At 31.7% G+C, this 27549-nt stretch overlaps 1 protein-coding gene across 4 annotated transcripts in view; it reads left to right on the forward strand.

The window, feature by feature from the left end:
• Window positions 1-116: 116 nt before the first annotated feature.
• The window catches only part of Lpin (phosphatidate phosphatase LPIN), a 62994-nt gene continuing 35561 nt past the window's right edge, over window positions 117-27549 (forward strand). For 2 of the 4 annotated variants that reach the window (XR_015837857.1, XM_088263500.1), the window contains exon 1: window positions 117-257. The gene's annotated coding sequence lies outside the window, so the exon portion shown is untranslated. Of the gene's footprint in view, window positions 258-13795; window positions 13948-27549 lie in introns of those variants that run through there. The other 2 variants (XR_015837856.1, XM_088263499.1) reach the window with 1 other exon arrangement.

The following is a 27549-nucleotide window of genomic DNA, read 5'->3' on the forward strand; positions in this document are numbered from 1 at the left end:
TTTTATTATTTTTTTTAATAATTTTGTTCTATGTAATACAAAGTCGATGGACAACACTAGTGTATAATCTTTGCACAGCACTATCGAGTGTCGATCGCAGCTGTCATTTGATTCGCATTGTCTGTGGTCTCTCGGAACTGCGAACTGCTGTCAAATTTTGTGCTCATTTTCCGGTTTTTTATATACGATAGAATTATTGGAGATATTGTTTTTGTATACACGTTTTAACATTTAAGAAGTGTCGTGTTACTACCCTGGTGAGTAAAGTTGTTATTTAGTTGCTAATTTACCTTTAAAATCATTCGACAGTTAATCATTTTCTTTGTCAAACGATTCGCTTATAAATCAATATTAGCGTCTGCGAAAATAAACATGTTTTTTTGTTAGCTTCAGTTTTCCGAATGAATAGAACTAAGCTACGATTAGCTCTATTTATCAGACTAATTATACTCACTGGAATCAAATCCATTGTTTGATGAATATATAATTTCATACATTATTATTATTTTTGTATATATTATATACGTTATGCCGAATTATGTACGTTTTAAAAAATGATTTAGATATGGTATACCATAAAACTATACCTGAATGTAATTAAACACAAAAATTGAATTACTTGCTGTTTGTTCATTTTTGCCACATATTTTTTTATTGCGTGTTTATTCACGTTTACAATTATTATTGAATGCCGTAAACAATCCATTTTGCGTAATTTAAAAAAAAGAAGTACTCAAACACCCAAAAGTTTTTTTTAAGAATTACGCAAATTCTAAAAAAAATGGGTAATAATGGGGTGTATTTTTTTTAAAATCAATGAAAATGGAAAATATTTAATTATCAATGTTATCAATTCGCATTGCTTTTAGATGGGTACTCATTAAGTCACCTAATTTGATTAAATTTAAAACATGTAATTTGTTGTTTCAAAAATTTAATTATTTTTGACAATATTTTCATAAATGCTAGATTAATTCCACTTATACATACATCCACTGATTGAGTTATTTATATCAATTTTATTTTCACTACGAAACGCCTGAAAATATTGATTGATTGATTGAATATGTGTAAGTTTTTTTCTGTATTTTTTTGTGAATCTAAGCTTATTATATGGGATATTTTTTAAATTTTCTCCAATTTTAATTTGCTATCCGTCTTTTAATGCACTTATATGTATATTTTTTTCTCCTATCCTTCATATTTTTAAAACATATTTTGTATGAAAGGTTACTATTTTGGCCCAACACAGACATTGGCTGCATATCACATACATCTGATATATTATAAACATACACATATTTGAAATAATAAAACTTCATAAATATTTTTTTTAATCATTTGATTCTCTAAGGATTTATAATCTCACAAGTTTTCGATTTATTCATATTTTTGTCTTGAAAACCAGTTTTTATCTTAAGTTTTTTTTATGTGTATGAGATTTAAAAAAATAGTAAAGTGTGTAATGCTTTGCACACATAAGTTGTCATTCAGTCATTCAGTCATTCAGTCCACTTCAGTTAGGTATCACTTCTTAGGGTGCTGGAGTGCTAGATGGCTACTAGAAGCCCTAGGGGCAAAAGGGGGCGCCGGAGAGAAAGCTGGCAATATGTGTTGTGAGAATAAATATGTAGATGTATAATTGTTAATGCTGATATAAGAGAAAGGTCAGAGGGGTAAGTAGGTTCCATGGTTACATCCATGGCCGGTATTATTCGTATTTGAATAGCCACGTTGGTTGTGGCGCCACTTCAGTATCGTATGATCAGTCCGTCTCGCCATTGGTCGGCGCGAGGCTCATGTCTCGTACGACGTCCCCCACCCTCAGTAAAAATATTTTATCTTTATCGTGCTACAATTTCCCGCCAAAATCCCCTCCACTCGGCGGAGGCTCGGCTGCTACGTCACGCGCGCAACTGTCGTAAATTCATTTTGACGATGTTCTACTATAAACGCTATTGGAAAATGGAGGCTGCTTCTTGAGCCATTTTTATCTCAATGGAGGAATGATTACGTTTAGAATAATTTGTAAACATATTTGTAAATCGGTACTATTTTTCATTGTTCTTTACATAGAACACAATATAGTACTTCAAAACTGGATCAATATAGTACAGAGTTGCCTTGATCATAAATTCAAGGTTACCATTTTTTTTTCAAAATTCTATATTTCCTGGAAAAAGGTTCTCGAATCAACCATGGTAGACAATGCCAGTTGAGAATATCTATGCATAAATAAAAATAGAAATTATAATTTGCGCTACCAGGATAATTCAGTGATATCTTTTCCCCAAATTATTTATTTCATAATGTTTTCCGCTAGTCTAACTAAACTCAACCGTAGATGGTGCCGAGAAAAATCATGTGAAAGAAAGTATCAATCGAAGCATAAATATAACTTTGAGTAATGTTATTGTCAATCACGTGTAGAATGCTGAATGTTACACTTTTATAATGCGATCACTTAAAATTAGCCTATGACAGGTCGTAAGCCCTGTAAATACGATAGAATTTTTTATGCCGCTTAATCCTATGTTATAATACAGTTTTAATGTCCCAGATATACGTTAAATGTAAAAATACGAGAATATAAAATATATTAGAATTTACTAAACGATAACGACCAATCAATCGTTGCGGTTATATGTATAACACATTTACATACCTGCATACTGCACCCTTAACTTGCTACCCTATCTGGCGGTCTACGTAGTTTTAAAAATTTAGCTACGTTTATGTTTGGTTTCTTTTTTTTCAATTTCTCTTTTTTAGGATTATCGGGTACCTATGTCTCCTCATTACACCGAATACAGTGGAATCTCTCATAACGAGCATAATTAATTCCAGAATCTTACTCGTAAAGCAAAACACTCGTTAAGCGAAATATTTTTTGTCGTGACTGGCGCGACTTACAAGTGAATGTCGTGAATAAGGGACTAGCCCTTTCTCTGTAACTCGTTACGGAAAAGGTCGCTCGTTGAAGGAGTTATTCACATTTTTATGCTCGTTATGCGAATTACTCGTTATGATAAATTTCACCGTGTTTTTAAGATTACTACTACTTTATTGAAAAAAAAAATAGCCAATAGGGTTGTGTATTTATTCCCAATAGAATTACTTGACGAAGTTTTTTTTTTTTATATACTGTATACTCATTTATATGCTCTAAAATTTAGTTAATCTGTACGTTTTGTGTCGATTGAAATTTAAAAAAATCATATCCACAGTCGCTAAATCTTATTGAACGATACTGAAGGTTGATGAAAGCATTTGGTGCATTCATTTTATGAACTTGAATCAATAAACGAATTGGTAGAGATATTAAGAGACGGAGATATATAATGTTGAAACCTTATCAAACAGGTTTTTAATATGCAGGTCACTTGAAAATTATGAGCTGTCGATGCATTTACGATGCACTATACTATAGTTACTATAGGTTCTCCAAATCTATCACTGTTACAAATTCAATTTATTTAATCCTAAATTTGACGAAATTATATAATACCCGATAACTTCCCATAGTTTTCTTTTATTATTTTTTCTATCTTTTACAAAATACATCAAGTGAAAATAACAAATGGAAAAATAACCCAAATACAATATTTTTTATTTTGGTTACGCGCATTTAAAAAAAATACTCGTATATTCCCAGTTTTCGTTAAGTCGCAACATAACTTTCTCTCAATCCGAATAATATTTTACGTATTTTTTTCTACTTAAAACGCCGTTTTTGCATTGAAAAAATAAGCTTTTCTTCGAAATAATCATATGGCTTTTAAAAGAAAAGAATTGTTGAAAGTAAAGGAGTTCAAAAATATATTTTTGTGTACATATTCTAAAAAACATAAAAAAATATCCAATAAACATTCATTAAAAAATACGGGCATGTGACCTTTCCGGTAGAATGAATTCTGTGTTTGCGAATATCCCCTTAAATGCTTTCAAAAGGTATACATAATGTACAGAAGCGATCACATGTAGGTGTTTATATAACCCATAACATTTTGGTGAAATCTTTATATGTATATCGTATTTTGTTATATTTTATTAATAAATTTAATTTTATATTATAGTTCGTATAAAAACTTTTTTTCTTTGGCCAGAAAATGTAGACGTTTATGTAATGTAGATTTGAGGGTAAACGAGGTTTTTATGGGAAATTAAAAATATTTTTTATATAATGGTACGATATTAGTTTCTGTAAAAATGAAACAATGGTTAATCAGTCCTCTTTAAATATATATAAACACATATTTTAATTTTTAAAAATTAATTTCCTCGATTGAGAACTCGAAATATTACGGAGTTTAAAAAATACCTGATTTCATAAATATGGGGATACAAAGAACGGACTTCAAATCGCAAATAAAATGGCGCGCTAAGCAGCCCGATTATCTAATAACTTACGAACAACAACAGTTAATTTAATAGTATACGTAGGTATAATAGAAGGTCACAACGTCACAATAATAACACATAAACAAAATACTTATGTGTGTGGGTTTCTTGTTTTGCCGGGTTGTTTTTCAATATCTCATTGTCTCAAATTGGCATTGCCCGCCGTGTGACGACACAGTGGCCATAGAGATGCAACACTCGGCTAAGCGGGTCGTGGATTGTGATGATTAGTTTGTTTGTATCGTTTTACCACGATAGTTACCTATATATTATTACGCTTGTCAGCGTGCGGCTTGCTTTTTATGTATTTATTTAAACTTCATGTACAGAAAAGAAATAAGTACATTGGCGGGCTTATTGCTAAAAAGCTATATCTTCCAACCAACCAAAAACAGACTTGTGATATTGGTCAAAACATTTGATACCATATATAGCTGTGTGCAATCACATAAATTTTTTTATCAATCAATTTTTATGTATTATTTTTTGACATCTCATCAAAGATGAAGAAGAATATGGAAGTCTGGGTATTTACGGGGCTGACGCACGTCATCGGCTGGTTTAAGTGATCACTTTACACACGTGTAACATTCACCAATTCTACCCATTATTGACAACCACACTACTCAAATTCTTGGAAGTTCTTTATACATGAACCAATTTAGAAACCTTGTTCTTGAATCACTAGAACTTCACTAGAGACATCTATTGGTGAGATGTAAATAAATAATGGGTAGAATTGGTGAATGTTACACGTGTGTAAAGTGATCACTTAAACCAGCCGATGACGGTCGTCAGCCCCGTAAATGCCCAGACTTCCATATTCTTCTTCATCTTTGATGAGATGTCAAAAAATAATATGAAAATAACTCCTGTAATTGGAGATAATCCAGATTTTGTGAACAAGTATTTGGACACACTCAAAATGTTGTAAATTTTTATGTAGTTTTACATTTTCAATAAATTTCGCTACTTAGTTCAACAACAAAAAATTGCTTTGCAACAGCAGAGCTGTCAAGAAGCCTAGATGATTCTGTATCAGATCTGGGCATGCGGTGGGACAGCTTTCAATGTATGCAATCAGAGGGTAGATAGTGCCTGAACATTTAAAAAAACATAAATTACAAGTTGGTGATAATGAGGAATGCAAAGGATAAAAAGAGTTTCGGGAAGGAGGTAGATGGAAAACTAGGGGAAGAGGTTTGATGGACAGTTAGGAATCTAATGATAGATAGTAATGTCTCTGACATTTCTTATGAGTTATTAGAGAAGGTGCATTTTTTACAAGGAGAGCTTATTCTGAGAGGCTTTTATGGGTTGGTGAGAATATTTTTTCCCGGAATGAATATATACGTATGTATAGAATTTCCCGACCATTGTACATACGTAGGTACTGACATTTATATACAATAAACATTTACCCGGAAATAACATCGCACAATGAAGACCTAACGACACGTCCTTTTTCATAAGCCGAATATTTGAAACATCTAATCGGAAAACACAATGAACGTCGTTTTCTTTTAATAAATCGTTGGATTACCTTATATATGTACTACGCATTATGCTTAACAAGTCCATAAAATTACGATGTCAATGAAGTCCTGAACGTCAAAAGTTCCTTGCTGCAAATATGTGGCACGTATGTCTGAAGATAGATGACGAAAGGGGTGCTTGACTGGAGGCCTAGAACAGGACGTAGAAGCGTGGGTAGGCTCCAGACAAGATGGTCCGACGACATAAGGAAAGTAGCCGGCCTGCAATGGAAAAGAGTCGCGTCCAACAGAGAACTGTGGAAGTCCAAAGGGGAGGCCTTTGTTCAATACGGGACACAAGAAGAAGGCTGAAGTATTAGATATTAATATGGGGGTTAAAAATTAATACAATGTAGAACCTATACCCACACACCCATACACATACGAGTACATACGTCGCTCTAAGGGAAAAGTTATATCCTCCTGAAATCTGTGGATAGCGGGCAACGTTTCTTTTCTTCCATTTAATGTATACAAGTTTCGACAAAGATGAAGCATTTTCATTAGAAGGGTATACGGAAATATGGTCACGAACAGGGCTTACGTTCTGTCATCGCCTGGCTTAAGTGATGACTCTTAACTGCGCAACGTTCACCGTTCTGCTTATGATTGAATATCCGTGCTAAATATATTAAATATCCAAGCAGCCATTCAACCATCAGTTAGAGTTGATATCTCTGAAGATATCTGCTATTTACCTCAAAATATGTATTGTAAGGTAAATAGCAGTGTAAATATAAAATAACGTTATTTTTGTTCAATTCTCATTTCCACATTGCTGCAATTCACTCTCCGCACTCCGAAACTGCATCCAAACTATTAATAATTACGGATAAGAGAAAATAGAAAATTTCCCTGTTATTTTCCCACGAAATAACCGGGTTACAGAATAAATACCGCCGCGCCGGTATGGAAGTCTAAATGGTCCAAAGTTTGCTTTGATTAAGACCCAAAATTCATGGAAGGTATAGGCGCTGTGGCGTAGTTGGGTAGGCGCTCGACTACGAAACTGGCGTCGCGGGTTCGATTCCCGCCAATTGCAAAATGAATTCAAGAAAGATTTATTTTCAATTGTTTGGGTTTGTTGTCTGGGTGTTTGTGATGTATTTTTCACGTTTACCTTATCCTTACCTTCCCTATCCTTAATATCCTACCTGCAGACAAGCATCTAAAATAGACGCTTTGCGGGTTATTCCTTTTAAAAAATCGTTAGGTCGTAACTTAATTTTCTCTTTATCCAGGTAACGTATGATGTAATTGATTTTTTCTTAAAACACCGTTTTTGTATTGATAAAATAAGTATTCTTCGAAATAATTCAATGGTTTTGAAAAGAAAAGAATTATTGAAAGGTAAGTTCAAAAATGTAAAATAAAAATCTGTGTAAATTATAAATACTTTCTAAAAAAAACAAAATACATTCTAAAAAAATTAATCGTGAAGACACGTGCAGCCCTTAGGGCGACCGAGCGCATTCTGAGTTGAACGGTTGAGATCTAAGCCTTAAGTGTAAAATAAAGTAAAATGTTCGTACACATTAAACAACAAAATACTTAGTACGCACATATTTTAATAAAATGATTTCATTTAGCCTTTATTATAAATTTGTTGAACAGTCCATCGACTTAGGATTAGCCTCGCGTATGAGGTCACCAGATATTGCGTTTTGTTGTATAATAGAATTAAATAAATAGATTTTACGTTCGTAGTGTATGCTTTGTTGATTCATCATAATCTTATGATCATGCGTCGGCTGAATACGTTGATAACATCAAAGTTTACAGGAGAAGCTAAAAATTTCTAATTAAATAACTTTCTTGTGACATATATATATATATATATATATATATATATATATATATATATATATATATATATATATATATATATATATATATATATATATATATATATATATATATATATATATATATATATATCGTAGTCATACAGGAGTAAGTGACCAAGTGCATTTGTTTACATAAATGTGATCATTGACTATTTTGTATCTTACTAGCTTAATATTGCCCTGAAAAATATCCCAAAGGATTTTAAACTTGGAAGTATAATAATATATTGACTTGTTAAAAATGACTAACTGCATTGGTGTTTATTTTCTTGACAAGCAAAAGTGACTTACCATAAATGGTACTCCTGGACATTTTACGTCTTGTTAGTTGGTCACTTTCTCCTGTACGACTGCGATATATAAACTATTGTATCCGTGCAATAATTTGTAAAGTATGGTGTGTCTCTATTTTCACATAATTTATCTTTGATTTGACCTCTGATCTTTCCCTTTTCCCCTTTTCCTCCCTCTTGTCCCTCTTCCAGGTATTTATATTAAATTACATGTGAAATTTGGTAACTGGAATGGTACGAATACCTGTTTTGTATTACTCGTTAATGTTAATGTGTTTATGGAACTGTTCTGTAAAAATTCCGAATAAAACAAAATAAAAATAAAACCCAATGACATTCTTTTAGTTCCAATTTTAAAGTTAAAAAGATTTCGAATAGACTTATTTGCTGCCTTTTTATTACTTACATTTGAAATTTCTTTTTTAAGTTATTTTTTGACATATCATCAAAGATGAAGAAGAATATGGAAGTCTGGGTATTTACGGGGCTGACCGTCTTAGGCTGGTGTAAGTGATCACACGTGTGTAACATTCACAAATTCTACTTATTATTGACAACAACACTGCTCAAATTCTTGGAAGTTCTATATATATGAACCAATTTTGAAACATTGTTCTTGAATCTAGAACTTCACTAGAGACATCTATTGGTGAGATGAAAAGAAGCTTTTTATTGAGCAATCCAATAAAAAGCAGTCCATAAAAAAAACCTTTTTAAGTATTGAAACAACATCCTTACATAATTCGGTCTTTAGCTTATTAAATTGGTTTTTCAATATCCAATGTCAAATCTAGCGAGATGTTTTGTGAAAATTTCGACATAATTGTGTCCCAAAATAGCGCGCCAGTCAACACACGTAGAAGAATGCGACATTGGGTGAAAATAATGTCGATTGTCTATGGCCGCATTCTGCTATCGTAAATTTTGTCTCATCGTTAAACTATATTTAGAGTTTTCAAAGCCTTGATCTTCTGTTCTAGGGTTTAATGCCCGCTGGTTGAGAATCATGCTTACCGTATTGATTTCATTTATTTTATTATTAATTCGTCACCTGAGTCACGAATGACTCAAGCCCTGAGTAATATCTACAAAACTTTAAATATGTACTTTGGTACTCCAAGAGTACATATCTGAGTAAAAATATACAGTTCTAAGTAAACAGCATACAAGATGCCTTAATAATAATAATTATTCTGAATTTGCCAATCACTTAATAGAAAATAATCACTCGTTTGATTAAAATAAAGGTCTAAATATATTACACACATGCAATAGAGGACTTAAAATAGATTACTTAGAATATTAGAAATTAAAAAGGCAATTTATAATAATTTACAACTAATAAATACACAAGTAAATGATTTTGCTAAAAGTCCGTTATTAAATATGTTTCCAATCACTCATCATCCCTGATCCCTTTTGACTGTGACTGCCAATCAACACAAAAACAATAAAGTCACTTGAGATCTACTTAAGCTTCTTTCCCTAACCGTCAAAATATTTTGAATATTGTTTAGTAGATAGTGTTTTAGTATTAATCAGTCTGGATAAAGAAGCGGTTAGCTTCGAAACCGGTAGACATTATAATTAAGTTATAATTAAATATTTATAGTGATTTTAAAACAAAGATACATTTTAATTATTATTTTTTTTACAAATGGAGCGCTTTAGAAGACAATGTTCGATGAAGTATAATGAAGTCATTGGCGAGGACAGTTTTTTCGTTTATTGTTGTTTTTTTGCAGTAAAATTCAATTATTATTTTTTTGGTTCAATCGAATGATCACATAAGACTTTTGATTATAATAAATACGTCTAGATTATCTACTAGTCATTTAATTAATCCAGCTACTTATCGTCTACAAATATAAATGTGCGCATTGTATTTATTCCGTGTAGGTATTTGTACTTTGTACTCGTGTACATTTAGTGAAGGTACTCACCTACATAGGTACTTTTTCTTGTACTTAGAACATTTTCGTGGTAGATTAATTAAACATATCCGCTCCCTAGGTGGAGCATATGGAGTCCACAAACTGTCTCCAGGCTTTTCTGTCTGCTGCCAGCTCCCTTGCATCCTCCCAAGTCAGATCTACGTCGCGAAGTTCTGACGAGAACTGCCGACGAATTGTCAGCAGTGGTCGTCCTGGGCGGCGCGAACCTGATGCCTTGTAAAAGAGGCAAGCTTTATTAAGGCTCTTAGGAGGCATGCGGAGTACATGGCCAAGCCAACTGAATCGCCTTTTCTTGACGACAGTTGTGACTAAGATTTGCTGCGTCCTACGCCTTATCTCTTCATTCCTCACTAAGTCAAACCACCGCACGCCTAAAATTCGTGGTAGATTAGTGAAATTTATTCTTTTTTCGTCGCTATTGGCGATTATTTATAATAATTAATATCCCCATCTCTCCGTGATCTATTTGGCCAAACTATCTGACACCTTCAAGATAAATACACATTAACGAATGTCTAAAAAAACATTGTTTACATAATTCAATTAAATTTATTCAATAATAATTAGTATATACATTACAAACTTAATTTTAAAGCGTATACATTAAAACAAAAATTGTAAAGTAAGCAAGAACTCTTTTGTTAAAGCTGTAGAAGAATCCTGCTTCGGAATACCCCCTCAGACACATGGAACAGATCAATATCTGACGTGATATTGTTCATTCCTTATATGCAGGTTGGTCCTGTATACCTATAGGAATGTGAAACAATATATGCCGACGCTGCCTTATGTATCTATCGGGAACATACAGACCAATGCTCCGGATAATTTCAGGATTATCGATCATACCGCACAACAATCGATAATAATAATGACCTTCATAATTTGGCTAATGAGCAAAATTATGAAGGTAATTATTCCAACAACAAAAAATGCCAAATTAATAGTACATTATTAATTTGGCATTATTTTTCGGAATAATATGATTATATTAATATTTAGAAAGAAAAAAACTCTTTTCAGTTTATTAATGTAGACACAAACAGTTTAGAGAACTGCAGATGTTCTCATCACCAGGTGAAAATACAAACTGTTGGTTTGCACTCGTATTTTCACCTGGCATACTTACAAGTTGTCAAGTGGCCACATGATAACGCCGAATTTCTGCAAAATAATTTTATCGCTCCATGACGAATTGTCCGTGTACTTTACAAAAAATCAAACTGGATTGAAAAATGTCAAGAAATGAATAAAATGACGCTACTTTTTTACTGTATACACTTCATCACGTCTGGCTTATAGAACATTTTTCCTTATAAAATGCGTTAATTTCTCTTTTATCTTTTCTTGGTAGAAGCTTTGTAATTAATCTGTTATCATGTTATTATACGGAATTTATTTATGTGTAGCAATCTGCAGACATTGTATCTACAAATTACGCGATACCTAATACAAATAAACTATGTGTAAGTACAAATGTATAAATACACTCATTATGATACGCATAATACTCATACATACATACATTATGATATGCATAAAATTATGCAAACATTATTCTCTATTGCCTTGATCTTGACTATTGCGCACTGTGGGCTCAACAAGTAAACAGAAAAACAACATGTAAACAATCAATAATATTTTATTTCTTTAATTTTGATCTTACTTTTAGACATCTTAACATAGATGAATAAGAATTTGGAATATTATTTTTTGACATCTCATCAAAGATGAAGAAGAATATGGAAGTCTGGGCATTTACGGGGCTGACGACCGTCATAGGCTGGTTTAAGTGATCACTTTACACACGTGTAACATTCTACAATTCTACCCATTATTGACAACCACACTACTCAAATTCTTGGAAGTTCCATATATATGAACCTATTTAGAAACCTTGTTCTTGAATCACTAGAACTTCACTTGAGACATCTATTGGTGAGATGTAAATAAGCTTTTTATTAATCACTTTACACACGTGTAACATTCACCAATTCTACCCATGATTGACAACCACACTACTCAAATTCTTGGAACTTCTATATATTATGGTTCAATTTCGAAAAATAGTGCTTGAATCACTAGAATTTCACTTTCAGAGATATCTATTGGTAAGATGAAAGAAGCTTTTTATTGAGCAGAAACTCTTTCATTTGTATGTGAGGTCCAAATCCTGAATTATAATCACACGCATGAGAAACGCTAGAAAATATCCTTTTCATTTTATTATTTTAGCTTATAATTTGAACAGTTAATTTATTTACTGATTGAATGGAACATGGAAGATTCTTCCATATTCTACTTCATCTATGTTGAGAAGTCAAAAAATAATATGAAAAAAAACTCCTATGATTAGAAAAACGTATTTGGACACCAAAATGTTTTAATTTTGATCTTGATAATAAATCATTAATTTTCAAGTAAGAAACGCGTCAAAAGTACTTGTATAAGTATACAATATTTTTATGCTCCACGAAAGATGACCGTCGTAGACCTGTCGCAGGACTGCGTGGTGAAATTTGACATTGGGTTATTGTGTGTACGTGTACAAGGTGCTGTTATTGTAAACTTCGAATTTATTAACAAAAACGGTACGTTATAAAATTTAAGAAATATACAATATATTAAACAAAAATATTGAACAAATGTTTGAAACATTAAAACATAGTTTTTTGTAGGGTTATGCTTCTTTATATATAGTGTCCATTAAAGTTTTACAAACTTTTTAAAAATTTTAACGATTTTTCAAATAGGATTGTTTTTTTGTATCGTTTCTTTATATAATTTACATTAATTTTTAATTATCCTTTTATTATTAAATGGTATATTTTATATACCCTCGTAATCTATAAAAGCCTTTTTCCAGGCATATAATTTGATATTTTTACAAATCTTCAAGCCATTTTAGGCATCTAAAGATAATTTCTTTAAACATTTTTTTTAGTTTTTATTGTAACTATAGCACATGTTTAAACTTTTAAGACCCCTTTGACATTTAAAAAAATATAAGTTTTACTTTTTACTTTAAACCCTAGCATGTATCCAAAACATAAATTGTTATTGTTGTGTTTTTATTCTCGTTTATATTCGTTTTTCCTAAGTAAACCCATGCCGAATATATGGATGTAAGTAAATTCACGAAGAGTTGTGTAATAATAACATATTTTCCCGAATTTTCTCATTCGAATATGGTTTTGAAAGAAACGCAGTGAGTAGTTTTGATTTGATTTTCCGGGTTTCTAAGTTCAATGAATGGTATATTTGATCTTTAAAAAAATCGACTTCAATTCTTGACCGTTCGTAACTACAATACTTAATTTATTTTGACTTCAGCGCCAATGACAATATGAAGCAAACGTTCACGGTAGAATTTTCATCTGGCTCTTTCTACGGGTTACAATTGCGAAAACCTTTAAGAACTGACCCCGTTTTTGTAATCCTTTATACGTGGACAGTTTAAAGCGAAGTGAAAGGTCAACGGCAAAATGCTGCCTTAGTAATTTTCCCCATAACCATCTGTTTTTTTGTGGCGTGATCGACAAGTTCCACGCTGTGCAGATAAAACGAAACCAGCTGTTTCAAGTAAAGCAGAGTCACTTAGCAACAAGTATTCCAGCGGTGTAAGTAGAAATGCCGCTGTACCTGTCCGATTAGAGCCGGTCGTTTTTGTCGCGTTTGATTACTTCACCGGGCTGGGCTGTTGGTGAACGCGCGGATCCGATATCTGAATCGGTTTCTATCCGAGTCCGCTCGCGACTCGCGCCAGTTCGTGTTCGACTGCTCTCGAGGCAGTGTGTATTGCGCTAGTTGGAAAAACAGTACCATTGAAGCTGTCAAGTTTTCAGTGACCGTGAATTAAACGTCAACAGAATTAGATAATAATAATCAAACAGTACTCCAATCGCAGAACTAACAGGTGAATAAAACAAAACATTTTTAAACACTGTTTTTATTTTTTTTAATTGATAATAGATTTTCGATCAAGTTTCTATTGATCAGTGTTTGTTTGTTGCAATGCTTTAACAAAACCACATTTCGTTCAAAAAACGTCTTGGAATTGTCATCAATCGGATATTAATTTTATCTCGCAATATTTCATCATTCTTTGTGAATTATTCGCGTAAATTATTTATAATGTAATATTATATCCTGATGTAAACACGATAGTCACTAGCTACTTATTTACTCGCTCTTATTAAACAAAAAAACGCACCCAATCATCGCCTTTGTTATTTGTCAATATTTCGGTGTGACATCCAGGAAACATGTTGCACAATAAGCGTTAACGTTTTTCTCTTACAATTTTCTTGCATTTTACGGAATGACTCGACAAAGGTTCGCGTTCGGTTCAGGAGTTCGGCATAATGACCCCCGAGAGCGGTTTGCCGAGGACAGCATTAGCCGTTGACATCGTTCAACTTGTGATATGAGCACTTCCTATTGGTAATATTAATATATCGATAGTTTTAAATTTCTTAACATATTTTTTTTCCTATTCCTTTTATTAGGTCTCCAGTCGCTTTATTTCGCTGCAGTGCGACACGAAAATACTGTGATACTCAAATTGCATATTGACATTTCGCTCACTCCTTTCAAGAACGTCATAAATAAAATAAAAGATTTTTCAGGAGAACGTTTTTAAAGTTTAAAAATATAATACAATGTATTAAAAATAAATATCAAGCCACTTACTGAACTTTTTACTGTGCAACAGATCTTTTTAAGTAAAACCTGATGGTTTTTTCTCCATTTGAAAAATATTTAGTTTATTTAAAAAAATAATTAAACAATACCTTTTCTTCAAAATGCAAAAACAACACTTTCTGCCCTGGAGCGGGTAAATATTAAGTTAAAAATATGCCTCTTTTGCTGGGATACAGTACATTTTCTGGGCATTCCGAAAACATGCACAACTGAAAATTTACGAATTTTGATTTATGACGTTCTTGAAAGGAGTGAGCGATTTCTCAAATGAATATCGCTATACTGATATCAACTTTTACAGTATACGCATGCCTGTAAATGAGTGAAAGTGCTCATTATTGGTCGAATAAACTAACTGAAAGTGAACCAAATATTTTAATTTGTAAAAGTTGATCTTCTTATTTTTCTTTGAACCGTTTTCCTTTACCAAATGGAATAGACACATGTACTCGATGATTAAGTGTTATCCTGATCCTTGATAACACGAAGGCGTTATAATAACTTCTGTATTTGAGATGCCAGTCCATAAACAACAAAAAAAAGTGAAAATATCATTTTCTTAAAAATCCAATCGCCAAATGCACTATCAAGTTTGTGTTATTTTATTAAACTATCAGAATAGTGTTTCCAACACTATGAAACCCTTCTATCTTATCTCCTCTTTTCGGGTCATTCAACTGCACTTGCAACTGTCGCTATATGCACCACCTAATATATATATGTGCATTTTTAAGTATTGTGTCAAACGGCATACAGCCTAAGCCTTGTACCTCGCGAGATTACGTATTATGATGCATCTTAAACAAAGAAGCCGGTATAGTAACAATGTTACGTCACAAAACGCAGCTGTGCGCGTAAGTCAGACTTTTCATCGCATTTTCCATTCATCTGTATGTTCGTACCGGGTAGTAACGTGACACGCTTACACGTTTGCAGAATAATTGTAGCTTTGTCGTCTGGACGTATCGTTTGTATTAAAAATACAGGTTGTGCATTTTCCGTAGGTTCGGACACAAGCTACTTCACTTTATAGTTTCCTGGTAGTTGTTTTTAATTTAAGTTTTACTTAGTAAATACCACTATTTCTTAAAAATCTACCGTATTATACGGTGTTTAAAAATGATGTGGAATGCACCGAAACACGTGTCACAGTAGATTTTAAGAAATAGTGATATTTAATAAGTAAAACCTAAATTAAAAATGGATAGATTTTACCACAAAGTGACTGCCAAATCAATTAATTAAATTCCTGGTAGTTTTCTAAAAAGAAAAACTGATTTTTATGGATTGGAAAATACAAACATTACGATAAATTATGTATTATTTGTGTTGTACCTCCCAATGCAATGTTTTTACATGTTCAAATCTTTTTTTAAATTTTATTATTTTGTGTGATTAATTTCTCGATCGAAATCTTTTGTTTGCCAAAAATTGTGTTTAATTTTTGTCTGAATTTTGTTATTTATTTGTTTTATCATTTTGACGATCAACAAGGTTATAATTTCATCCTCAAGTCATCTGATACACTTAGGTATTATTATGTTAATCTTTAGCAAAAACAAATACGATCATTATTTACGTAAAATTATAATCATACGTTTTGCTTTACGTCATTACATATTAGATATGTAATTGAAGATCTTATAGTTTGATAATTAACCATACATTATATCATATTCGTCATTATTATATAATGAAAAATTACTATTAATCCGTATTTCAATAAGTACTTTCAAAATCTTTTACGTCAGACGTGTTCTTTTATTTTGCGTTATTGTAATATCTATTTATCGATAAATTTAATAATTTTTTTGTCCATTGTTCTAAGTCAAGAGCGATAAGATTAAAATGATCATACTTTAATAAGAATTACGTTGTTTATAATGTGTACCATTATTTTTTGTTTATTAATTTAATTTCTTTTTAAATTTTAATTCTAAGTAAGAGAAAATATACAACATTTTTAGTGTGTCCAAATACTTGTTCACAAAATCTGGATTATCTCCAATTACAGGAGTTATTTTCATATTATTTTTTTATTTTCATATTATAGCTTAAATAATAAAAATGAAAATGGTATTTTCTGGCTTTTCTCAAGTGTGTGATTGAAATCCAGGATTTGGACCTCACATACTAATATAAGAGTTTCAGCTTCATAAAAAGCTTCTTTACATCTCACCAATAGATGTCTCTAGTTAAGTTCTAGTGATTCAAGAATAAGGTTTCTAAATTGGTTCATATATATAGAACTTCCAAGAATTTGAGTAGTGTGGCTGTCAATAATGGGTAGAATTGGTGAATGTTACACGTGTGTAAAGTGATCACTTAAACCAGCCTACGACGGTCGTCAGCCCCGTAAATGCCCAGACTTCCATATTCTTCTTCATCTTTGATGAGATGTCAAAAAATAATAAGAGAAAATATCATCGTGAGGGACTCTTTTTATGACATAAAGAAGGTTAATCTAACGGATGTAGTGATTAGTAATTTTGTATGTTTTTCGTCATATTATGCTAATTAAATTATTAGAAATTTGAGTATAAAGTATTTGCATACAGTAATATGTAAATTTTACGTGATTGAAGTAGCCATTCCCCATATTTGCGTACTAGTAACTAACATGCAAATCGTTGTTTACCAGAGCGCGGTAACATTGGCAGTATATGATCATAATCACTGTTTTATATCTACAATAATTTCTAAACATTATCATCGTCACATACGATTATTAATTCGCCTTAATCGCCTGAAGTTAGCTGCAGACTAGACTTGTCAAATTCAATCGAATCTTTCAATCGAAATTTTCAGTATTTCTTTGTTGTTATTTTCATTAATTCATTCGGCAGTCACTTTGCGGTAATCTCTATCCATTTTCAATTTAAATTTCACTTGGTAAATACCGCGATTATAGTATCTATTAATTTTTTATTTAAATTTCACTTGGGAAATGCCACTATCATACATACAATTGTGGTATTTACCAAGTGAATTTTAAATTAAAAAATACTTTATGTAAAAATCTTATCGGTTGTATTACTACACTGACATCTGAAATATTCATATCTCATCACTAATGATCAAATCAAAAAATATTTTTCAATGGTACATTTTTTATAGTTTATATATTTTTGGTTTTAACATAGTTTTCGCATGCATCTACTTTTTTTAAACAATTTTTTGGCTTAATATTTTATTTAAAATATATATTTTTTACTTTAAGGGCGTTTGTGCACTACACGGAATTTTACCGTCCGGTATTTCAGTAAGCGTGATAAAACGATTATTGGCTTAGATTGGCTTGTGCTTTTGTCCATCTTTCTTCAGATCGGTGCATGAACACGTTGCGCGCAAATTCGAGCACGCTAAACTGTCGTAGTCGCTTTTATTTTTCAAAACTGGACTGCCGGACGGTAAAATTCCGTGCAGTGCACAAGCGGCTTAAATGTTCAACCCTGGTAAAATATTCTACGACAGTACTTAATTAGATTCTGTTAACACTTATGTATACTATTCAAGGTTTTTATAAACTCATACATATTTAATACTTGCAGTTATTTTTTTACGATTTTTTCAATGTTAGGTTATTGAAAATCACATTCTGTTCCTCTGATACGAATCATCGTGAATTTGGATGGGACGAGCCAGAAATTTATTTAAAATATAATCTAAAAATGGCTCCGCTTTGACTCATTATCGTTACCTTTCCGGTGTGCACTTTGAGTATATTATTAATTATTATGCACGTTGGAAGTTGGCAAATTATAATATGATTATTGTCAACAGTACAGAGAACCTTTGACTCTTTTGACATTTAGATTAGGGTGGATCGAGCATGAAGAAAAAAGAAAAAGAAAGATTACTACGAATGGTGTGTGAGCGTTGTACAATAGAGGTTTTATTTCAAACAAAAAAGTCACGATGTTCCTATTTTTATGAAGAAAATTTGTTCTTCTTACGAATATAACATAATATTTGCTTTGATTGATGGAGACCCAGTATTCGCCAAGTCGCTACTTAATTTTCTCTAAATCCAAGTAACATTTAACGTAATTGTCTTTTTTCCTTAAAACACCGTTTTTGCATTGGTAATTGAAGTTTTTCTTCGATATAATTATATGCTTTTGAAAAGAAATGAGTCATTGAATGCTTAGGAGTAAAAAAAAAAAAAAAAATATATATATATATATATATATATATATATATATATATATATATATATATATATATATATATATATATACATATATATATATATATATATATATATATATATATATATATATATATATATATATATATACATATATATATATATATATATATATATATATATATATATATATATATATATATATATATATATATATATATATGTATATATATATATATACACCGCAGGACAAAAAAATCTACGAGTTTACTTGCTACCGCACGCCTTGACTTTACTGAACTCTTTTTCTAAGAAATCCTTTATCGATACCTCTTTCTTTTGTTCAATAAATTAAAGACACTTTGTGTCACCTTTATACAATATTTACATTTGAAAATGTCTCAACAATTTTGTTTTACCCGCGTTTGAGGGAACATAACACAACAATCATGGAAAGTGCAAAGCAAATGTCGATAGCGATAAAATCCAAAATAATCACACTGTCGCAACAAAACATATCTAATTGTAAAATATCTCGTCGAGTTGGGTATTCAGAAGGTGCAGTGAGGTTTTTATTTAAAAAATTCCAACAAACTGGATCCATAGAACGGAAAAAAGGAAGCGGATGGGGGCGCGCGACATCTGCCCGAGATGATCGCTTAATAAAAAAAATTGTTATGCGCGATCGATTTTTAACGGCACTTAAAATACACGCAGAGGTGCAGTCTACTAGCTAATCAACATTTTCAGTAAAAACTGTGTTTAGGCGGCAGTTGGAGCATGGTTTCCAAGCACGAAGTCCCGCAAAGAAACCATTACTGACGAACAAAATGCAGAAGGCTAGACTGGATTGGGCGAAGGAGCACCAGAATTGGACCTTGGAGGATTGGCAAAATGTTATTTTCTCCGATGAATCAAAATTCAACCTTTTTGGTCCAGACGGCATAAAGATAGTTCGACGAAAACTTGGGGAATAATACCATCCTTCGTGCGTCCCTCGAACCGTTAAACATTCACCATACGTCATGATTTGGGGGTGCATGACAGCGTACGGTTTGGGACCTCTAAATTTTATACAGGGTACGATGAATGCCATCCAGTACAAAAAAGTGCTGAAAAACCATCTTATTCCAACAATCGAGGACATTACGCAGTATACCGCGGACCCGATTTTTCAGGACGATTTGGCGCCGTGCCATAGAGCCCGCACTGTGAGTACAAATATTTATTTTTTAGTGCACTTTGTAGACCACTTGATAAATAATTTATTGTTTTTCTTACAGATCATTGAATACAAGGATAAAATTGGCTTAAAATCGTTGACGTGGCCCGGGAATAGTCCTGATTTGAACCCGATAGAAAATTTATGGGCGATTATGAAAAAAAAAGTTGGGAAAAAAAATAAAAAAAACATTGAGGAATTAAAAAAAACTTGATTCAAGTTTAGGAAGAAGAAATAACATCAGAAATTTAAGATTCGCTTTACGCTTCGTTAAATAATAGAATTTTACATGTTATAAAAAATAAAGGTGAATTCACTAAGTATTAAATATTTTTAAATGTTATAAATATGTTTAAATGTAAAATACCTTAATTTAAAATAAAGCGCTTAGAACCTTCTTCTTAAATTTGAATAAAAAAATTACATGTCTTTTATTACTCCATCACAAACACTCGACCATAAATGAACCGTTATGGGTCTCTAAGGTTCGGATAATCTGATACCTGGTATATAATGGCAATTTCTAAGTACAATTCATGAGTAAGATCTTTCATTTTAACCTCGAAGTAACGAGTAGTCATCACATATGTTAAACAATACAAAAAAAACTAATTAAATATCAAGAATAATTCATTATGTGTCAATTTTAGTTTTTTTGAGGACTCGTAATTTTTTTTGTCCAGGGGTGTATATATATATGTGTGTGTGTGTATATTCTAAAAAAAATCCAATATGCATTCTTTAAAAAAATCGGGCGTGAACAAACATGTGACCTCTCCGTTGAATTGTGCTCACGAATATCGTCTAAAATTAAGGAAAGCGACCCACCCTAATGCATAGCTACTATTACACGTACAAAAGTAGTAGTAGAGCAGTATTATGAACCGAGTGGGCTACTAACGATCGCCCCTGCACTTGAAATGCATCAAGTATCACTGCCAACCGTAGTGGACTGCTCTGGTTCTCGGCACTGCATCGTGCCAGACATTCGTAATGCACATATCGTCTGTTATATGTACGATTTATTTGCATACCCTGCACCTACTGTCCACCTTTTACACTTGTAATGTCTTTTTTTAATTTCTTTAAAAAAATACATTTATTTAATTGAATTCTATCGAATCAATACAGCACACAATTTAAACAGATTTTTTTACTATTTTACTTTCCATGTGTCATGACTGGAAAACTTTTTGTGTCGTTTAAATTACACAGCACTTAAGCAAATATATTTTAAAACGATATTTAAGGCTTATGCTTTTTATAATATTAACAAAAATATGCACAATAACAATAAATTTAAATCAAACTAATAAAAATCACCACTATCAATAACAATAGATCTTCAAAACAATTCCTCACATAAACGACTGTTACATACTAGAAAATAATCTGAAAAATCTTTCAAATTGGTGCAATAAAAAGAAACTCTATTTTAACTCTCAAAAATGCCAAATTATGAGATTCTATAAAAACACGAAACCAGTATTTTTTAATTACTCGATCAACAAAGTATACCAAGAATTGGTACTAGAAATAGATGATCTAGACATAACCTCCGACACCAAACTCAGCTTTCTATCGCACATAAACAAAATAACCAACAAAAGTATGAGAATGCTCAGTTTCATAAAAAGAATTACTAAAGATTAGATACTTTAAATACACCCAAACTCCTGTAAACAACGTTAGTAAAGAGTCAACTTACTGTTATTCATATATATTGATAATATGTATATTGTTATATTAGATGTATTTCCTAAGAGAAACCCCACAGTTAGTGTGATTTTTTTATATCTCACAGAACGGAATTTTTCGTGATTATTAAAATGAATTTTCTCATAAATGGCTTTAGTGATGAGTCCGCTTTGAAAATAGGTACCTCAATTAAAATGTTGCCATTCTTAAATTACAAAAAAATATTTCCAAGAGTTTTAAAAGTGATGTACCCAAACATTGCATCTAAGTTTTCTGAAAATTATTCGTGCGCATGCTTTTTTTTGCTGTGACTCATCAGTATTTTACCCATTGTTTCGTCACATTCGGGTACATAATTTAATAAAACGCACTGCCAATTTCTGCATTATCAATACTTCTGTGTACAGTTAGTCGCTTGAAGCACCTGCGCGACTCCTGCCATGGTACAATGGATTGTGGTTTTCGACGACACTTTGAGCTAAAATACATTTTTGTATTGAATTTTTAGTTCTTCTTTTAGACGTACGTATTTTTCAATTATCATTATTCCCGCGTGGCAAGGTGTAGGCCAGCTAGAAGGTACCCTTGGAGACTCAGAAATAGAAGACTTGGCAGTGCTCACAAAGCCCCGTCTGGCGTTTTAAGTTTTAATTGAATCGGTCTGGCAACTTATGCTAGTTCAATTCAAGAAATTAAGTCAACCATGTATATTGCTACTATTTAACTCGCTTTTGCAAAATGGCTCGGAGCAAATATAATTATTTTTCAATGGTATCACAAAATTTGGGTCTTAAAACACGCCTCTCAAGGAAGTGCTATTGTAAAACAATTGTAATTTTGAACTTTTAACAATATTCGCACCATTTGAGTGTGTCCAAATATTTGTTCACAATATTTTATTACAAAAATGTTGGTAATGCTAGTATATAACCACTCACCGAGATTTTTATGTCTACCGGTTTCGAGACGTGCCCGTCTCTTCGTCAAGACAATCACTACAACTTGTAGTTGTATGGCTGTTGTGAACTCATATGTACTGTGTCGTGAGATTGATCACATATCTAGGAGTCGCCTCGTTGGTTTTGGCGCCACTTCTGTATGGTATAATCAGTCCGTCTCGACATTGGTCCATGTCTCTTTATCGTGCTACAATTTCCCGCCGAAATCCCCCCCACTCTGCGGAGGCTCGGCTGCTACGTCACGCGCGCAACTGTCGTGTAAATTCATTTTGACGATATTCTACTATGGACGCCATTGGAAAATGGAGGCTGTTTAAAGGAAATAAAAGAGAAAATATAACTAATCACTAACACAAATATCTTTCCATAACCTTCTAACCCTTATCGGCACCCAATGGTGCATAGAGTACTGCATCGTATAGAAGCAGTGTTATCTTGATCGTTAAATACACGAAGGAAACGTGATCAGCCTTGCGCTTTAGGTACCAGTCCAGGCTGATTAAAATTTCTTTCCATTAAGCATTTTTTTAAATAATATAATAATAATATTTACTTAATTGTTATACCTATGAATCACGAAGATAACAGTTATTGCCATTCCGGTCATTCTAAATAGAAAATTGTACATTTTGGAAACATTCCATGAAACGATTCCCCAGAAACATGCGCATCGTGGTAAGTGGCTACTATCGACGACATCGTCAGTCCGCCGTTCGCCAACTCTGAGCAAAGTTCATAATTGCGACTTGGCATCGGAAGTTTCCGCCGACTCATCTTTCTACTTTGACATTTGAGATTTTTTTCCTTCTTGTAAATCTTCTCACATCCACGCGTATGAAATTCTTTTATATTCAATTTCTTTTTCACGTCACTATTTTATTGTCAACCCCTGAATGAATATTACCGAATTTGCTAGAAAACATTTGGTATTTAATGAAAATAATATGTCGTGACGTAAGTACATCGATTTTTCGATAAAATAATTACACCTAGTAACACACAAAGGTCAAGTTATGAATTATTTAGAAAATTTAGAAATCCAAAAATACGAATAATAATTTAATAAATAATAAAACACTCTCCTTATCATCCATTTTTTACTTTGTGTAATACCAATTTTATAAACAATATGGCATAAAATATAATAAATGTACTGCCAATAAAGCAACAAAATATAATAAATAATATATTGTTTCAAAATTCTTCACCTTTGCTTTACATTTTTCCTTTATTTTCGAACTCCGCCCCTTGACTAACCCCCCCTCACCCTAACTTACCCATCTCCTTAAGTATAGATTAGTTTATTATTTATTATGTTTTAGTTTACATTTAGACCTGAAGATGGAAGCATAGCTTCGGAAACTAGTCGTCGTATAATAAACTCAAGTGGTAATAAACAAATGTTTTTCTTTTATAAAACAAACCCTGAAAACAAGGTGATATTTTTCTTTTATAAGCAAACGTTTACTTACTTCAATTCCTTGACTGATTATACCAGGCTACTGATTCTAACCTCGGGCATTTAAAGCAGCAAATAGTAAACAAACAAACTTACCACACACAAATTTATATTATTGTAACCTCAATTTTTGTTCATGAAACGGTTTTGTGGTTTGTTATTTTAAACTAATTTATTTTATTTTTTGCACACTTAAAACGTTACTAGTTTATATATTTGTTAATATTAAAATATTCACTTTTACGTTTTGATAATTTATGCAATAAGTCTTCCATGTATTTCGCATATGAACGAACGAATAAAGTTTTAATTTGCCTGGAATCCAAAAATTAACGTCTCGTGATAATTTTAATAACAAAAAGGAATAACCCGCAAAGCGTCTATTTTCGATGCTTGTCTGCAGGATACTAAGGATAGGGAAGGTAAGGATAAGGTAAACGTGAAAAATACATCACAAACACCCAGAACAATTGAAAATAAATCTTTCTTGAATTTGATCGATCTAGTTTTAGATGTACTTTAAGAAGCGTCCATTACGTAAATTTGATTGATTATTTATTATTACTATTAATTAACATTGATCTGATTATATAAATATTTGATTTGAGTCCATATTTTTAAGTCCATTATTTTAAAATATTTCTCAACAAAAAAACGACTCATCCTGATCCTTTCTGATCTCATGAGTCTGAGTGAAGTAAATGTTGATTATTTTATTAAATTATATTACATTTCATGTCGATTTTTCAGTCGTAACTGAAATTTGAACTGAATTTCAGGTAGGTTTTAGCAGTTTTGACTTACCTGTCTATTATTTGATGTGCCCTTAATACGTGAAACTGAAGGGATGATGACGTAATACATAGTGCCTATGTAACGTAATATGAACAATGAGTAAAATCAATAAAGGTCTGGCGTCTAGCCATTTTTGTCTGGGTACGGTACAGAACACGCGACAACGATTATGTATTTTATACAACATAAAAAAACGTAGACAGATATTTTAAAACCAAATTAGCATTTACATTTTTTTATAATTTTCTCTGGGTTAAAATAAATCATTTAAAAAAATATTATTAGTACTTATAATTTGCATACTTACTTTAAACTTTACTATGTATTTCATTATAACTTATAAACTTATAATGTCTACATATTTCGAAGTAAACAGCTTCTTCCTCGAGACTAATTAGTCAAATTTCTATATGCTGGAGACTTTATATACATACATATATACATATAAACACACACACACACACTCACATATATATATATATATATATATATATACATATATATATATATATATATATATATATATATATATATATATATATATATATATATATATATATATATAAATAAACCCTCGTCCACACCCGATGGTGCATAGAGCACTGCATCACATAAACGCAGTGTTATCTTGATCGTTAACCCATGAAGGAAGGGTGATCAGCCTTCCGCTTCAGGTACCTGTCCAGGGTAATATTGAATTAATATTAGAGTGAAAAAATCACTTATTCAAATAAAGTATTTATTAAAAATACTTTATAATATGCAATTCATTGTTAGGTCCGGTCGGATTGCTTTATCTTTTCTTCGTGTATTTTGTGGTCTAGATATCGTTGCATTTATCCAATAACAATTTGTGTTCATAGGTTTAATTATCGTACAACTTGCAAAACATCTGCTCCAGAATGGGGTCATTGCAATAATAAAGTAATTCGTAATATGGATACGATTATTATTTTGGTTATATTTGGTCGCATTACATATTTGTATTTGTCTTATCTTGGCAGTCATAATGTTGGAGAATGTGCAAGTTATTAATAGCTGAGCTCCCGCGCGATTTTCATTACCCGGGTTACATGAATCACAGGCGAGTGGGGATTCCGTACGTTTCCCGCTCTGAGGATAAGTAAATTCAGTGACTCATTTTTTCCACGCTTTGAATTCTATATTGGCTTAAACTAAATAGTTGGATATCGGAAAAGCATACAGGAATTATATTGTATTTATACTTCAATAAGGAAAAAAATATAATTCTGTTAAATTTACTTACATTATTAATTACATTATCGTTTGAGCTAAAAAGTCTTTGATATATGTATGTGCGAAATAGAAAACCAATGAGTGAAACGGAAAGACAGTCATTACACATATCAAACATAAGTTTGTAGGTTCATGTTTTTTTGTATAATTTTAACCTTTAAAAGTAAAATATCATGAAATTTAATTAAACTTTTAATTTAATTTAATACATTTTTAGCATTAAAAAAGTAGATACAATTATCAATAAATTATTATTAACGAAAAATAGGTATGTAAATTACGAATTAATAAGTATTTCGACTAAAATCGAATAAGTATTAGGTAAATTATGTGTAAAACACTGTTTTTTTACCACTTGAGTATTATATTATTACGAATCGGAAGCTTCAGATACTTTTATTTACGGGTTTGAATACAGTATAAACTTCAGTTTATATTTAAACCTGTGGATGGATGCTTCTGTAGCTTCCAAAACTAGTCGAAACAATAAATTATTCAACTGGTAAAAAATAAATGTTTTATTTATAATTCAATCATGTCTTACCACAAAGCGAATACCGCAACAATAAATAACATAATTGTTAGGTAAATACGTAAGTAGTTTTTAAAATATCAATAATCTTGTAATGCTTTCAAATTTAATACCCTATGTAATATGTATATATGTTTTAAGAATCCCGTTTTACAGACGTGTTAGTCACTGTTTGCGGATAGGCAATAAAAGGAAAAAAGCAAGAACGATTCCTTGCTTTTTGGTTCAAATCAATTGTGTCTCATTTACTCTCGTTACACATCCTTAAAACGAAATTCGTGACATAATTTTATTCTAGATATTATATACCATAATCATCTCTAATACATGTTTTGGAATGTATGTGAATAAAATATTATTTTTGGACATCTCATCAAAGATGAAGAAGAATATAGAAGTCTGGGCATTTACGGGGCTGACGACCGTCATAGGCTGGTTTAAGTGATCACTTTACAAATTCTTCTTCATCTTTGATGAGATATAAAATAATATGAAAAATACTCCTATAATTGGAGATAATCCAGATTTGTGAGCAAGTATTTGGACACACTCAAAATGTTGTATTTATACAATCATTTTGTATCACATATGAGCAACTTTATCGTGTATGTATATTAGAATGAAATACTGCAGTCGCTAGTCATAAATAAATTCATATTGTTAACCGTTTTAATGTGTGATCGCATGACGACAGCATTAATTCTCGTTCCTCGCCTAGTCACTTAAATTAGAAGTTCGCTGC

The sequence above is a fragment of the Brachycentrus maculatus genome, unplaced genomic scaffold, assembly GCF_059751285.1.
Source record: "Brachycentrus maculatus isolate JH-2025_06_01 unplaced genomic scaffold, ASM5975128v1 h1tg000199l, whole genome shotgun sequence".
NCBI classification, from domain to species: Eukaryota; Metazoa; Arthropoda; class Insecta; order Trichoptera; family Brachycentridae; genus Brachycentrus; species Brachycentrus maculatus.